The 14,746-nt window shown below is 34.9% G+C and overlaps 1 long non-coding RNA gene across 1 annotated transcript; it reads right to left on the minus strand.

Moving 5' to 3' along the window:
• Positions 1 to 1,499: 1,499 nt before the first annotated feature.
• Positions 1,500 to 12,383, minus strand: LOC118761848. The gene is made up of 3 exons (XR_004997680.1): positions 12,373 to 12,383; positions 11,464 to 11,469; positions 1,500 to 1,575 (listed from the first exon to the last, which is right to left on the minus strand). It is a non-coding gene; the product is annotated as an uncharacterized LOC118761848 (long non-coding RNA).
• Between the last annotated feature and the right edge of the window lie 2,363 nt (positions 12,384 to 14,746).

A 14,746-nucleotide genomic window follows, 5' to 3' on the forward strand; every position in this document is an offset into this window, starting at 1 on the left:
TGGATTTCCACCCCGACATTAGAAACTCGGAGTTTTATCATGGCTATATAATAATTGTCACATATCACATTTACAGAAAAATTCCTCTATTTACATAATATCGAGGTCTCTTTCATTCCTTTGTTGTCACTATTTTTATCAATATATATATGTATGCATTTATCTATCTATCTATCTATATACAGATAAAGGGTTAAATATAATTAAATTAATAAAAATCAATAAATTTCACCTAGTAGTAATTTCGGTATGGAAAGGGCCATATTCGGTACAAATTTATATAATTATAATAAAGGGTTTTTGTGCAACAAGTTGCTTAAGCCACATACCGAAAATATTAGAAATAGCAGTCAAAGGACTACTACTTTGACTGCTATTTCTAATATTTTCGGTACGTGGTTTAAGCAATTTGTTGCACAAAAATCCCTTATTATAATTATCTATCTATCTATCTATCTATCTATCTATCTATCTATCTATATATATATATATATATATATAATATATATATATATATATATAAATAGATGAGTGTATTTTACCTTGTTAACACTAACACGGAAAAAATAATAAATAGTTACCAGGGCAGCAAAAATCTCACAAGTAAAGATGTTGTAACACCTTGTTTATAAAGGTTGAAACTTCGTGTTTACGTTGAATATTTTGAATAATATGAATAAAAAATGGAGAGAGAGAGAGATTTATATATATATGTGTAACTGTATGTGTGCGTGTGTGTGATTATTAGAATTCATCGGCAAAGTCCAGGGAGTAATGTTTTATTGCTTTTAAATGCAAGTTATTTTAACATAATTGCATTTCATCTCATAGCTGTGTTTTAAATTCCCCATCATTGTTGGCAGGACACCATTCATGTTGCATCTATTTCCAGCATACTTTCCATATGCACACTATGTATATACATATGCATGCACACTATAGATATAGTGGCATCTATTTCCAGCATACTTTCCATATGCACACTATGTATATACATATGCATGCACACTATAGATATAGGCGCAGGAGTGGCTGTGTGGTAAGTAGCTTGCTAACCAACCACATGGTTCTGGGTTCAGTCTCAATGCGTGGCATCTTGGGCAAGTGTCTTCTGCTACAGCCCCGGGCCGACCAATGCCTTGTGAGTGGATTTGGTAGACGGAAACTGAAAGAAGCCCGTCGTATATATGTATATGTGTGTTTGTGTGTGCGTGTGTGTTTGTCCCCCCCAAATCGCTTGACAACCGATGCTGGTGTGTTTACGTCCCCGTCACTTAGCGGTTCGGCAAAAAAGAGACCGATAGAATAAGTACTGGGCTTACAAAAGAATAAGTCCCGGGGTCGATTTGCTCGACTAAAAGGCGGTGCTCCAGCATGGCCGCAGTCAAATGACTGAAACAAGTAAAAGAGAGTATATATAAGTTGACATGATATCAATCCAATGTTAAATATGCTATCTTTTAGATGGCGTATTCACACTAACGTATGTGTTTGTGTCTGTGTGTCTGTGTGTCTTTGTGCGTGTGTGTGTGTGTGTGTGTGTGTCTTTGTAGTTGTGGTTGTTCACCACCACTTCTTGAACCGCAGTGTTGAATTATTTACGTCCCTCTAACCTAGCAGTTCGGCAAAATCGCTGACAGAATAAGTACCAGGATTACACAGAAGAAACAAAAAAAACTGGGGTTCGAATCATCGAACTATAAGTTTCGTGAAGGTGGTACCTCAACATGGCCGCAATCCAACGACTAAAACAGAAAGCAGGTAAGAGAAAAAGGAAATGGTAACCTTGTGACAATGTATTCGTAAATATTCTAAATATTTTGTACTTGAATACAGTCTGTCCTACAGTGTAAACAACTATGTCCCAATAATGAACTTCTGTGACGTGACAAATTTCAGGGTATTAAACCACCGCAAGAATACAAGAATATAAACTTGGCCATATTATTTTTAAATAAACATTTTCCCTTCGCACACATTTTAATGCAAATCATATGTATTTTTAACAGACAATATTTTTATTTTCATACCTCGTCTTAATATAAAATCTATTCCTATTTTTACTGTTCCAGATGCATCTATTTTTACTGGAATATTTCTTTATTTTCTTATCAACTTCAAAATTTTATTTCTATTTCGCTTTGTAGTCATATACGTGTATATATATATATATATATATATATATATATATATATATATATATATATATATGCATGTACCGTTCTCTTGTTCAGTTTATGTATCCCTTTACACACACACACACACACACACACACACATATATATATATATATATATATGTAAATGCATATAGATATCTGTGTATGGTGTATAGCGATATATATAAATGTAGACATACATATAGGAATGATATTCTCCTCTACTGTTGCTTATATACTTCGCACTATTCGCTGTGATTCCATTATGTATTAAATAATATTTTGAGTTTAATGGTTCTGTTATAACAAATGACTAAAAAAAGATCAAAAACAGCAGTCTTTATTTGTCTGTCAGTGAGAACTGGCATGTTCTAAGCAATGTCATATTAATATAACACTTTTTTATATATCTACCTAATATATGAGTTGTGTCTAGTCGTGCTATTTTCTCTAAGCTGGTAATTTAAATCTTGGCCTTTTTGTTATATCTTCATATTCATCTTTTTTTTTTCTTTCTATTATTATTTCCAAGGCACTTAATATTCTAGAGATTCTGTCTGTTTCAAATCTCAGAATTCGGTTATGAATGCTCTCGATACTTTATTTTTTATAGCTTCTTCATTCCGTTTCAAGATATATTGTCGTTCCATTGAAGTTGAAGCATTGATTTGGAAACCTGTCCCATCCTGACCGTTTTCCACTATACTATCTAGACGATATATCTTAATCTTCTACGCCAGGGTACTTGTTATTATTGGAATTGTTTCTCTTTCCTATTCTTGCCTAGTAGTTATCACTCTTTCCAGATCTTTACTTTTATATATATTTTCTAAGTTTTTCAGAAATATATTGTTATACTTTGAATCTAAAACATCGATTACGTGATTTCCCATCTTGGTGTTTTCTAACAATTATATCGATGAGCTTTTTTTTTTTTCTTTTCTAATATCTCTATATTAAATGGTATGTTACCGAGAATGATCTCTGAAACCTTGTCTGCTGTATGATTGTTCTGTCTCCTCTCCGTAGTTATTTAATAATGCCTACAGTTATAAAATATGTGTTGGACTATCTTGTACTGCCGGTATCTTATATAACATCTAATTTTTGGCTCTATGCATTCCTATGCATTTGATTCTATTTTACGAATTAATCGAACGCACGTGTAATTTTCTTCCCTTATATATTCTTTAGTTTCTTTGTGAAGATTGTGTACAAACTAGTTTATTAATTCATATGTGGTAGCGTGTCTCTGTTGCGTCTGAACATCTTATCTTTGTTTCGTTATCTAATATGATGTTAATGTATTAATGTATTTAATTAAATTTCCTGTCTTCATGGTTGCCTTGGTGCAGTTTTCCGCGCCAGACATTACATCAATTCTTTGTTTTCTGGGAAAGCAGGATATCACTTGTTAATTATCTGCAACGCATAACTTCTATCCAAAACTACTCTTCGTTAGAAAATTAGTTAAATGTGTCGACGGCAAGTATATAAGAAATAATTAGAAAATGAGCGTCCTTGAAATACTCTTCTTGGAAAAAGTATGGGAATTTCTTTCTTAAAATTTATATTTCGTTGAATTCTGTAGAAAAATATTCTACGTTTTTCTTATGTTTCTATAACTGCGCAATGTTGGGTTCAAATTTTGGCTAAAGCCAGCGATTGCATGGGAGACAATAAGTCCATCTAGAATTTGAATGGTGTAAGGCCGTAGACCTTAGCATCCAAGAGAGAAAATGATGTTGATATACACATTGAAGTAAAGTTCATTCATTGACTTACACCAGATAAGGCTTAAGTAATAGAAACGTTAAACGCTGCAAGAAGTGTCAGAGTTTGAGGGTCCAAATATTTTGCGTATAAAAAAAAGTGTCTGTCACACGTAAGAGACATGAAAAGATGATGTACAATGCTTAAGTAATCGCTTATGGCACCTGTGTTGCATGAGCAGACAGTCACACGCTTGATGATCCTATTTTCATGAATGTGTTTATCCTAATTTTTTATATATTATGGAATTAGAAATAAATCTTAAAATTCCCCAAATTTAATATTGAATACGTATTTTACGCGCTCTTCTACATTCGAATCGTTCGTTTCATTAGAGATCTTTTTTAAGTTCTCTACGAAGAATATATTATATTTATATCTAAACTGTTGAGCGCCTATGCGGCATGAAAGAAATAATAATATAGGCGCAGGAGTGGCTGTGTGGTAAGTAATTTGTTTACCAACCACATTGCTCCGAGTTCAGTCACACTGCGTGTCACCTTGGGCAAATGTCTTCTACTATAGCCTCGAGCCGACCAAAGCCTTGTGAGTGGATTTGGTAGACGGAAACTGAAGGAAGCCAATCGTATGTATGTAGATATATATATACATATATGTATATATATATATGTGTGTGTGTGTGTGTGTGTGTTTGTGTGCGTAAATGTTTGTGTATCTGTGTTTGTCCTCCCAACATAATTTGACAACCGATGATGGTGTGTTTAGGTCACTGTCACATAGGGGTTCGGCAAAAAGAGACCGATAGAATAAGTACTGGGCTTACAAAGAATAAATCCTGGGGTCGATTTGCTCGACTAAAGGCGGTGCTCTAGCATGGCCGCAGTCAAATGACTGAAACGAGTAAAAGAGTAAAAGAGAGTATTGTTATACAGGGTGGCGAAGTGGCAGAATCGCTAGCACGCCGGACAAAATGCTTAGTAGCAATTCATCTGTCTCTACGTTCTAAGTTCCGAACCCGCCGAGATCGACTTCGACTTTCATCGTTTTCTGGTCGATAAAATAAATACCAGTTGAACACTAGGATTGATGTCATCTACTTAACACCTTCTCCGAAATTACTGGCCTTGTGCCAATATTTGAAATCGTAATTAATATTATTATCAAGGCAGACAACTGACGGGATCGTTAGTACTCCGGACGAAATGCTTAGCGGCATTTCGTCCGTACTTTACAAAATATGACTTGCTCAGAAGAAACAGCAATGGATGTGCAATTTGCCTCAATAGGATGCACGTGCGAAGTGCTGTGATAAACATGGCCGTGCACTCTGAAGCAGAATGGACTTTGTCCTTGTGGGTCATCCATGATGTGAGTATCCAGAGCTGCGAAAGATAGATCAGAGTTATATGACCTTATATTTTCCTTGAAGTTAGCATAATGTGGATGTTGAGGATCTGACAACAGAGGACCTAAGTCTGAAGGAAATTCTCATTCTTAGATATGCTCTCCTCTTTGCTGTTTGCTGTTCTGCTTCATCTTGTCGCCTTTGTGATGCTCTCATTCTCAGATCTCTCTTCTCTGCTCCTTGCTCTTCCGTTTCATCTCGTCGCCTTTGTGTTGCTCCATTTCTTAGATCTGTTCTCCTCTCTGCTGCATGTTGTTCTGTTTCACCTTGGCGCTTTTGTGTAGCACTCTATCTTTGGATATCTGTCCTTGTGTAATGAGGTTCCCTTTATCATTTTTACGTCTTCGAGACTGTCATCGTGCATCTTGTGATCTTCTCTCTTGTCTCCTTTCTTGTGATTGACATTAAATTTTCTTTTATTTTTAATCTTCAGGCGTTCATTTCCCTCTGAGTGACACAGGCTGTTCTTCGCCTTTGTCTATGTCTGGCCAACAGCCGCCTTCAGTCTATTCCATTTTCCATACCAGAAGAAAGAGTATCGATAAATGGAAAACAAACACTATATACCGTAAATAAGTTATTAGAGTACGAATGACTAAAAACTGTAAATTGATAACAAACACAGTGAAGAAAAGAATACGCACACCTGGTGTTTAGGGTTAGGGTTAAGGCTAGGATTTAGGGTTAGAGTTAGGGTTTAGGGTTAGGATTAGGGATAGGGTTTACGGTTAGGAATATCGTTGGGGCAATGCCGAATATGGATGGTGTGCATATTATTTACCTCCACCAAAAAACACAGTATACAGTAAATAAGTTATAGGATTACTGATAACTAAAGTTATCAGTGAACTAATAAAAAATATTATATACCGTAGATATACACATAAACATTGAAACCGATATATTAGAGAAAGTGGTCTACGTAAAATGCAAACAGAATATTTCCGCTCTGAAAGGAGAGGCCTTTGCAGGCGACGCTCTCTCCGCCACTTCCTCTCTTTCTCTCATTTCTATTATTTTCTCTCACCCCCTGTCAGTCATGTCCTTCACTAAACTACTATTTTCTCTTCACTCCCTTCACTTATACTACTCTTCAACTTCCTCTAACCAACTCAGTGAATTTGGCATATATATATATATATATAATATATATATATATATATATATATATATATATATATATATATATATACCGGAGTAAACACATGAATGTGAAACAAGGTGGTAAAAAGAGTACTGAAATACCAGTGGTAGAGTAAATATGCTTTATTTCAAGCAGCAGAAAATTCAACAAAACCTGTTACTCTGAGTTTCCATATCGGTCCCATTCTAGCAAAAACTGTCCGACGAACGAAAACGGGAACCTCAGAGTAACAGGTTTTGTTGAATTTTCTGCTGCTTTAAATAAAGTATATATATATATATATATATATAATATATATATATATATATATATATATATATATATATTCAAATATATAAAAACACAACGCTTATATTATATTAGGAGATTCATTGTATTTATATGTATCTCTATCTATCTTACTGGCTATCGGTCTATATACCTATCTATCCACCTCCCTCCCTTACATATATATGTATATATGTAGATATATGAATGCGTGTATGCATATGTATATATATATATATATATATATATATATATATATATATATATATGTATGTATGTATGTGTGTATGTATGTGACTATATATATATATATATATATGTCTCTGTGTGTTTGTATTTGTTCAGGTATACATATATATTCATATATGTTTGTTATATTCAAACCCATTTGTGTTCTTTTCACATAATATTGTGTATTATTTAATATATATATATATAAATATATATATAAATATATACATATATATATATATATAATATATATATTATATATATTAACGTGACGTATTTTTGCCATTTCAATATGGCTAACCCCTAAGGGTGGATGCTACTGTAGTTTTTAGCCCAGGAGGACACACTCCTCCAGCTGGCCATAGACACACTTCTGTGTCCTGTCAGTATTTGCAAAGGGAAGTCGATATTTATCATTATATATATATATATATATATATATATATATATATATATATATATTATATATATGTATGTATGTATATATATATATATAGTCGTTGGTTTTATGTGCATATACGAATATATGTATTCTTTTGTTCTATTTTTTCAGATGATTGACTGCTGCCATGCTGATGCACCACCTTTCGTCTTCAAATCAACCTTATCGGTGTCGTTTGCCGAATCCCTAAGTTATGGGGACGCATACACACTAACAGCGGTTGTCAAGTGATGGGGACGGGACAAACACAGACACAAAGACATACAAGCATATATGTATATACGACGGGCTTCTTTTAGTTTCCGTCTAACAAATCCAATCACAATTCTTTAGGTAGCTCGAGTTTATAATAGTAGACACTTGCCCAAGACATCACGCAGAGGTACTGAACCTGAAACCATGATGTTAGTAAGCGAGTTTCTTACCGCACAGCCACACCTGCAACTATATATGTGTGTGTGTATGTGTGTTTGTATGTATATGTATGTGAGTGGCTGTGTGGTAAGTAGCTTGCTAACCAGCCACATGGTTCCGGGTTCAGTCCCACTACGTGGCATCTTGGGAAAGTGTCTTCTGCTATAGCCCCGGGCCGACCAATGCCTTGTGAGTGGATTTGGTAGACGGAAACTGAAAGAAGCCTGTCGTATATATGTATATATATGTATATGTATGTTTGTTTGTGTGTCTGTGTTTGTCCCCCTGGCATTGCTTGACAACTGATGCTGGTGTGTTTATGTCCCCGTCACTTAGCGGCTCGGCAAAAGACACCGATAGAATAAGTACTGGGCTTACAAAGAATAAGTCCCGGGGTCGATTTGCTCGACTAAAGGTGGTGCTCCAGCATGGCCGCAGTCAAATGACTGAAACAAGTAAAAGATTGAAAGATATATAAATATGTATATATACATATATTTGCATGTGTCTGTCTGTATATGTATATAGACACGTGTGTATGTATAAAGTCTCTGTCCTAAAAGTGTGGCGTACTTCAATCTGAAGTGAAGTAAAGACATTTGCACGAATGGGCCATAATATCTGATTTGAATTGATAGCCATTATTCCGACCGGTTAGTAATGGCGTAATTTCTAATGAAATATTTAATCAATCATATAAAAAGCCGTTGCATCCACAACTACACACTCACCCTAGCATGTATAAGATAGATCGACACACGGCTACATATACATCCACCATATGTAAATACATGTATGGGTTTATATATATATACATATATGTATAGGTCCATACATACATACGTATATTTAAATACATATATATATATGTATATATATATTCATATATATATATATATTCATATATATATATATATATATATATTTATTTATATAACTGTATATATATATAACTGTGTATGTTTCTATGTGTTTGTATAACTGCATGTATATAGATTTAGGTGTACTTGTGGAATAGTCTTAATTGCTTTAATGCGCTAATTACTTTATCGCTGACATCGTTCAGAACGAAGAGATATGATTTTATCGCGATGACTTCGTACCCACCATATACTCATTAGCTTGCTCTATGAATTAATAATCACCGCATAATCATAAATATTTCCTGGTCGTATCGAAGAAAGGATAGCAAAACAATATCGAAGCTTTGTATCTTTGATAACAGCGCTTCAATGTTGAAACACATATGTCATGTTGATTTCGATATTTTTGATATCATTGATGTCATTCACATTTTATCATTGGGCTTAATAATGTATAATACCCTGATGCTATATCACCTCTATATTTTCATTTCCTTTTTGTTTTGTTTTTATCTTAATTCAATTAATGTCTTTATCCTTGTTGTTTTCAGGTAAATTTTGAAACAAATATATCTTCTTGAGTTCGATTCAACTTGATGTCCTTGAGGTCATTACTATATATATCGTGGTGCTTATAACTAAGGAACATGACGTTACTTGAACATTACCTTTCGATTTCCTTTTTGTTGTTTTTTTTTAATTCATTTTCTACATTTATCCTTGTATTTTCATCTCAACACAATACAAACTTCAAACTAAAGCATTAAAATCACAAACAAGATCGTCATTATATCACTAAGCTGTCGTTATTTTTTAGACCAAGATCCCGCTAGTTCGACGTGACCTATAACACAAATACTTGTCGCTATGAATTTTCCTTCTTTTTTCTGATTGTATAATACATCCAATATAACATTATTTAATATGTCCTTCCATTTTCAAAACGATAGAATGAGATTTGATGGAGAATTTACAATACATTCTTACAACTCAATCTCCACGAATCGGCCCTCATGTTGGGTCGTTAGAATTCTATTGAACAACGCGGTTATAGGAATCAATAAAAGATACCGTGGATTGCATGTCTGTGTCACGATGAATGGCATAGATGTCACAGTCAGCGCCGATTTCATTGTCGTTCCACTGAAATTTCAGCTGGTGAATTTCTGTCTTCGTTTCGTATATACTACGACAGAACAGACTTTCTAAATATATTTCTCCTATTCTATTTCTCATTCTGTCGGAATTGCTATGAATCAGCTTTGATTGCTCTTGTTGGTTGCATAGCTTAATATCCTGTTCTGGTTTCCTTTGATTACAAATACAAACACAGTGAACTCCTCACAAACTCACACACATAGACACACTGTCGGAAACAAAAGCAAAAGCACGCACACACACAGAGACGTAGCTGTGTTGGAACGAAGCTTGTTTCCAAAACAGATGGCTTCTGGTGTAGTTCAATGCGTGGAAACACGGGCAAGTGTCATTTAATACAATATCAGGCAAACTAGCCCAGTTTGAGTGGATATTATTGATAGAAACTGAAACAAGCCCGTCTTATATATAGGACGGGTTTGTTTGATTGATACATCACCACATTGATACCACAAAACCTCAAAGCATCTCTATTTTCCAGTGTAGTTTTGACTTAATGACACATGCATTCAATATCTGCCAGAATGGAATAGAAATGCTGTCTAAATCTCAATAATACATGCAAACAATTACTAATTAGGTCACGATCGTGCCTACAACGTTTATTGAGAGATATGCCTCGATGTTTTGCTGCACAATCAAATAAAATGCGTACTTTGTCCGGGTTTTTTTAAAATCAGAAATGCTAGCATGATGAAGATGATACAATATAGGTTCAACACTATGAATTTTCCCTGTAGGGAACGACCTCAGCATATCAATTGCTAACTAACTTGTTCATTTCTAAATCGTATCTTTGAACAAGATCTTGCCTTTCATGTTTCCTTAATTAACTACTACATAATTATTTGGCAATGTTTCATCCCTATCTTTCTTGGGAATTAGTAACTTATAATGACCATCCACTTTCAAACATTCCCTATCCCATAATTCAATTACTGAATGATTATCTTGCAATCAACCAACTTCATGAATTCGTTCGTTTTCCAATTTCCATCATACATGTATGTTATTTGCAACTACACAGGGTGACATAGTAACAAATGTAGATATGACTTGACGACTAAATTGTTTAACCGATGACTAACCATTGCTGCACCAACCGAAGATTTTCCTAATTGCAAAGGGTTCACCTTTCTTACCCTTACGTACTTCTAATGGTATAAAGGCTTCCGCATGATTTTGATTTAGGAACAGATATACTTAGCATTCACTATCAAAATATGGCAAGCTGATATGAACAGGTGTTCATGTTTGCTCAAATTTATCTGTGCTGTTTTTGCTGAGATTTCATCAACCACTTATACACCAGAAATCTCTAAACTATTATCATCTTCAGTACACAAACATAAACTGACCATTTCTGACTCAGCAGATGTAGACTTGTTCAATATATTGAAAAGATATGATACAGATTCATCCTGCAAAGGCAATCGTTTTGCTAAATTACTTGTACAGAAGGAATTAATTGATCCTGTACCAAGCAAGACAAACACTTTCATACCGTTATTCTCTCTAATTCGTACAATTGGCGTGCGTGTAACTGAATAGTACTAGCAGATATATTAGCATTTGAAACACTACCATACTAACTTAGTGCATATTCGTTTTCATGAATGTACATGGTGCGTTTTCTTTTTTTTTTACCACAACCTGCCACACTACAGACAGATTCCTACATGATTCAGTATCGCGACTGGATGGAAGGTAATTTTGACACAAATTGCGTTCCATGACAAGGCTTAATCGGTCTTTAGGTGTCATTCTCTGAAACATTTGGCAATGCAACAATCGATGGTTTTCATTAGAGAACACACGCGCTGGTTTTGGATGCGCATAAGAACTAGTATGGCGTAAATGTCTCTGTGACTCGCTTGTAGTAGTACCAATCTTTGATGCATGATCGTGATGTTTCTATCTTACCATTTTACCATAGACTGGCTCATTCACATCTGAAGCAGGTTTAGCAGCGAGCTCTACCGGAAGATTGAATTTGCGATAATCTCCCTTGAAACATTTATATTCTAGAGCACGTTTCTTCTACTAAAATTTTAAATAAGATTGTAAACGGCTAACAATGTTCAAAATGTTAGAATTGTAAATTCACTCCTTGGGGCAGGCTTAGCTTTATGAAAATCATCTTAGAATGAATTTTGCGGATTGTCCCCTAGTTTCTGCGACACATGTGTGGCTTTCAGTGGTTTATTTTTTCAGAAAATTGAGGAATAAAACGGCTACGAAGTGGGAATTGCCAAAAACTAATTTTTTCAAGAATACCGAGTGCTTGTTGATATCCTACCACACCACCAATTAAGAGACAGCCCCTAATAGCCTCTCTCGCAGAACCTTGTGTATAATGAATTAAACGCGTTACATTGAAATTATTTTCTGCACAAATCGAATCAACGTTGAGATGAAACGATTCAATAAATGTGTGATACAGAGCGGATCTCACTTGAAAGTTTACAACCCAACTTTTGGCATTTATGAGCTTGTAAGTACTTATTCTATCGGTCTCTTTTGCCGGACCACTAAATAACGGGGACATAAACACACCAGCATTGGTTGTCAAGCAATGCTAAGGGGACAAACACAGACACACAAACACACACATACATATATACATATATACGACGGGCTTCTTTTCAGTTTCCGTCTACCAAATCCACTCACAAGGCTTTGGTCGGCCCGAGGCTATAGTAGAAGACACTTGCTCAAGGTGCTACACAGTGGGACTGAACCCGGAACCATGTGGTTGGTAAACAAGCTACTTACCACACAGCCACTCCTGCGCCTATGTAAATCATTTATTTCAACATAAGGTTCCTCAACCATACTTTCTAAATTGTTGGGCTTTATATCTTTAAATACATATTTTATCGCTTATAAAATATTCACATAGTCGTTTTGCACACTGTAGAAATACTTTTCACTTTCGTCAACCTCATCTTCATCTTGTATTTCATAAAAAGCATTATGAGCCTCGGAATCTCTTCAACGAGTGTTTTATTTTTTTTCCTTGATCTTCAAGAACAACTAAAGTGTCTTTCACAATGCATTGTTTTACATAATTTGCTCCAAGTGTCATGGCTGTCTAAGTCAATGTCCTTTCTGTTTCGAAATTGCCATTATAAGCCTTATGACATTCTGAAGAATCACTGGAATAAATTCACTTTTCAAATTCTTTTCAACAACTGGAATTCCTCTTCAAAGTTTTTGTGTTCTGTTGTTGCTGCTTCCTGTAGAAATCTAGGCGAGCGGGGCCACAATGACCACTGTGATAGCAAAGACGAACAATGGCTAAAACTTTGGAGCGTTTTATTTTCCACTCATACGTTACAATAGGCACGTGTACCGTGTGTACATACATGTGTACGGCAAGTGTACGGCAGGTGTACGTAGAAAAACTTTGTCAGCTCATCATTATAGAAGTAGCACAAAATTTCTCAGGTTAACAAAAAGATGCAAAAAATAAATAAATAAAACAATCAAAGATGACAGCGTGTTTTTGAGATATAGGTGGGCACAAGAGTCATCCGGAAAACAAAACAACTTCGATCACAGATAGGCACAGTAAGTGACACACTTCGGACAAGTTGTAAAACTAAGACTAAATGATAAAACTAGTGAACACTCACACACACACAGACTCACATACACACACACACTAAGACTCACATACACACACACACACACACACACACACACACACACACACACACACATATATATATATATATATATATATATATAATGAGTGCATAGAAAGAAATTTTCATCGTCTATATGCTGAGAAATAGACAGTAAACCGTCTCACCACTAAAGAAGTCACAAACACATTTGTTGAATTCGAGGGAAGAAGCCAACGCAAATTATTTTTTAAAAATAGATAGCAATGGATTTGTTAATTTCTGGATTCACCCAGTGGCATGATGCTTCTTATTCAACAATTGTGGCTTCTAAGGTGGTAAGACGATTTAGCGTTTTTTCTCAACAAAGAGGCTATGAAATTTTCGTTTTAAGTCCTCATTATAATTATACATATAATTTCACTTTAATTGCTCTAACGTTTTAAAAAAAAATTGTCATTTGTTATATCTATGCAGGCGAAGATGTGTAGTAAAACTTTTTTCTTTCCAAACATAAGTCCTGGCCTAGAGTCCCACTTGGATAAATGTCTTTTACTATATGTAGAGGCCGAACAAAATTTTCTAAATGACGGAAACTGAAAATGCCTGTTACATATATATATATATATATATATATATATATATGTATGTATGTATATATGAGTGTATGTGTGTACATCTCTCTCTCTATCTTTATGTATATATATGTATACATATGTGAGTGTGTGTATGGGTGTATACATACATATATCTATTCATTTACTTGATTCTGTCATTTGACTGCGGCAATACAAGAGAACCGCCTTCAAGCGTTTTTTAATTGAAGAAATGGACCTTAGGACTTGTAATCCTGGTATTTATTTTACAGGTCTCTTTCGCCAAAATGATAAGATACGTTGACATAAACACAATATCATCGGTTGTTGTGACATAAACACAACATCATCGGTTGTCAAACGATGGTGGGGTAAAAAAGAATATTTAGAATAATTGTTTTTAGCGAGCTGGTAGAATGGTTAGCACGATAGGGAAAATGATTTGCGGCATTTCGTCCGTCTTCACGTTTTGAGTTCAAATTCCGCCAAGATCGACTTTGCCTTTCGTCCTTCCAAGTTCGATGAAATAAGAAGTAGTTGAGCGATAGGTTCGATTTATTCGACTTTGCCCCTCCCCCAAACCTGCTGGCATTGTGCCAAAATTTGGAAGCAATATGTAATGAAATATGTGAGTTCTGCCATGGCTTGTTTGAATAAATATTATTTCAAAATTTTGAGGAAGAATTTAATGAAATTAATATCCTC

This window comes from Octopus sinensis, unplaced genomic scaffold (assembly GCF_006345805.1).
Source record: "Octopus sinensis unplaced genomic scaffold, ASM634580v1 Contig17980, whole genome shotgun sequence".
In the NCBI taxonomy this organism is placed as follows: Eukaryota; Metazoa; Mollusca; class Cephalopoda; order Octopoda; family Octopodidae; genus Octopus; species Octopus sinensis.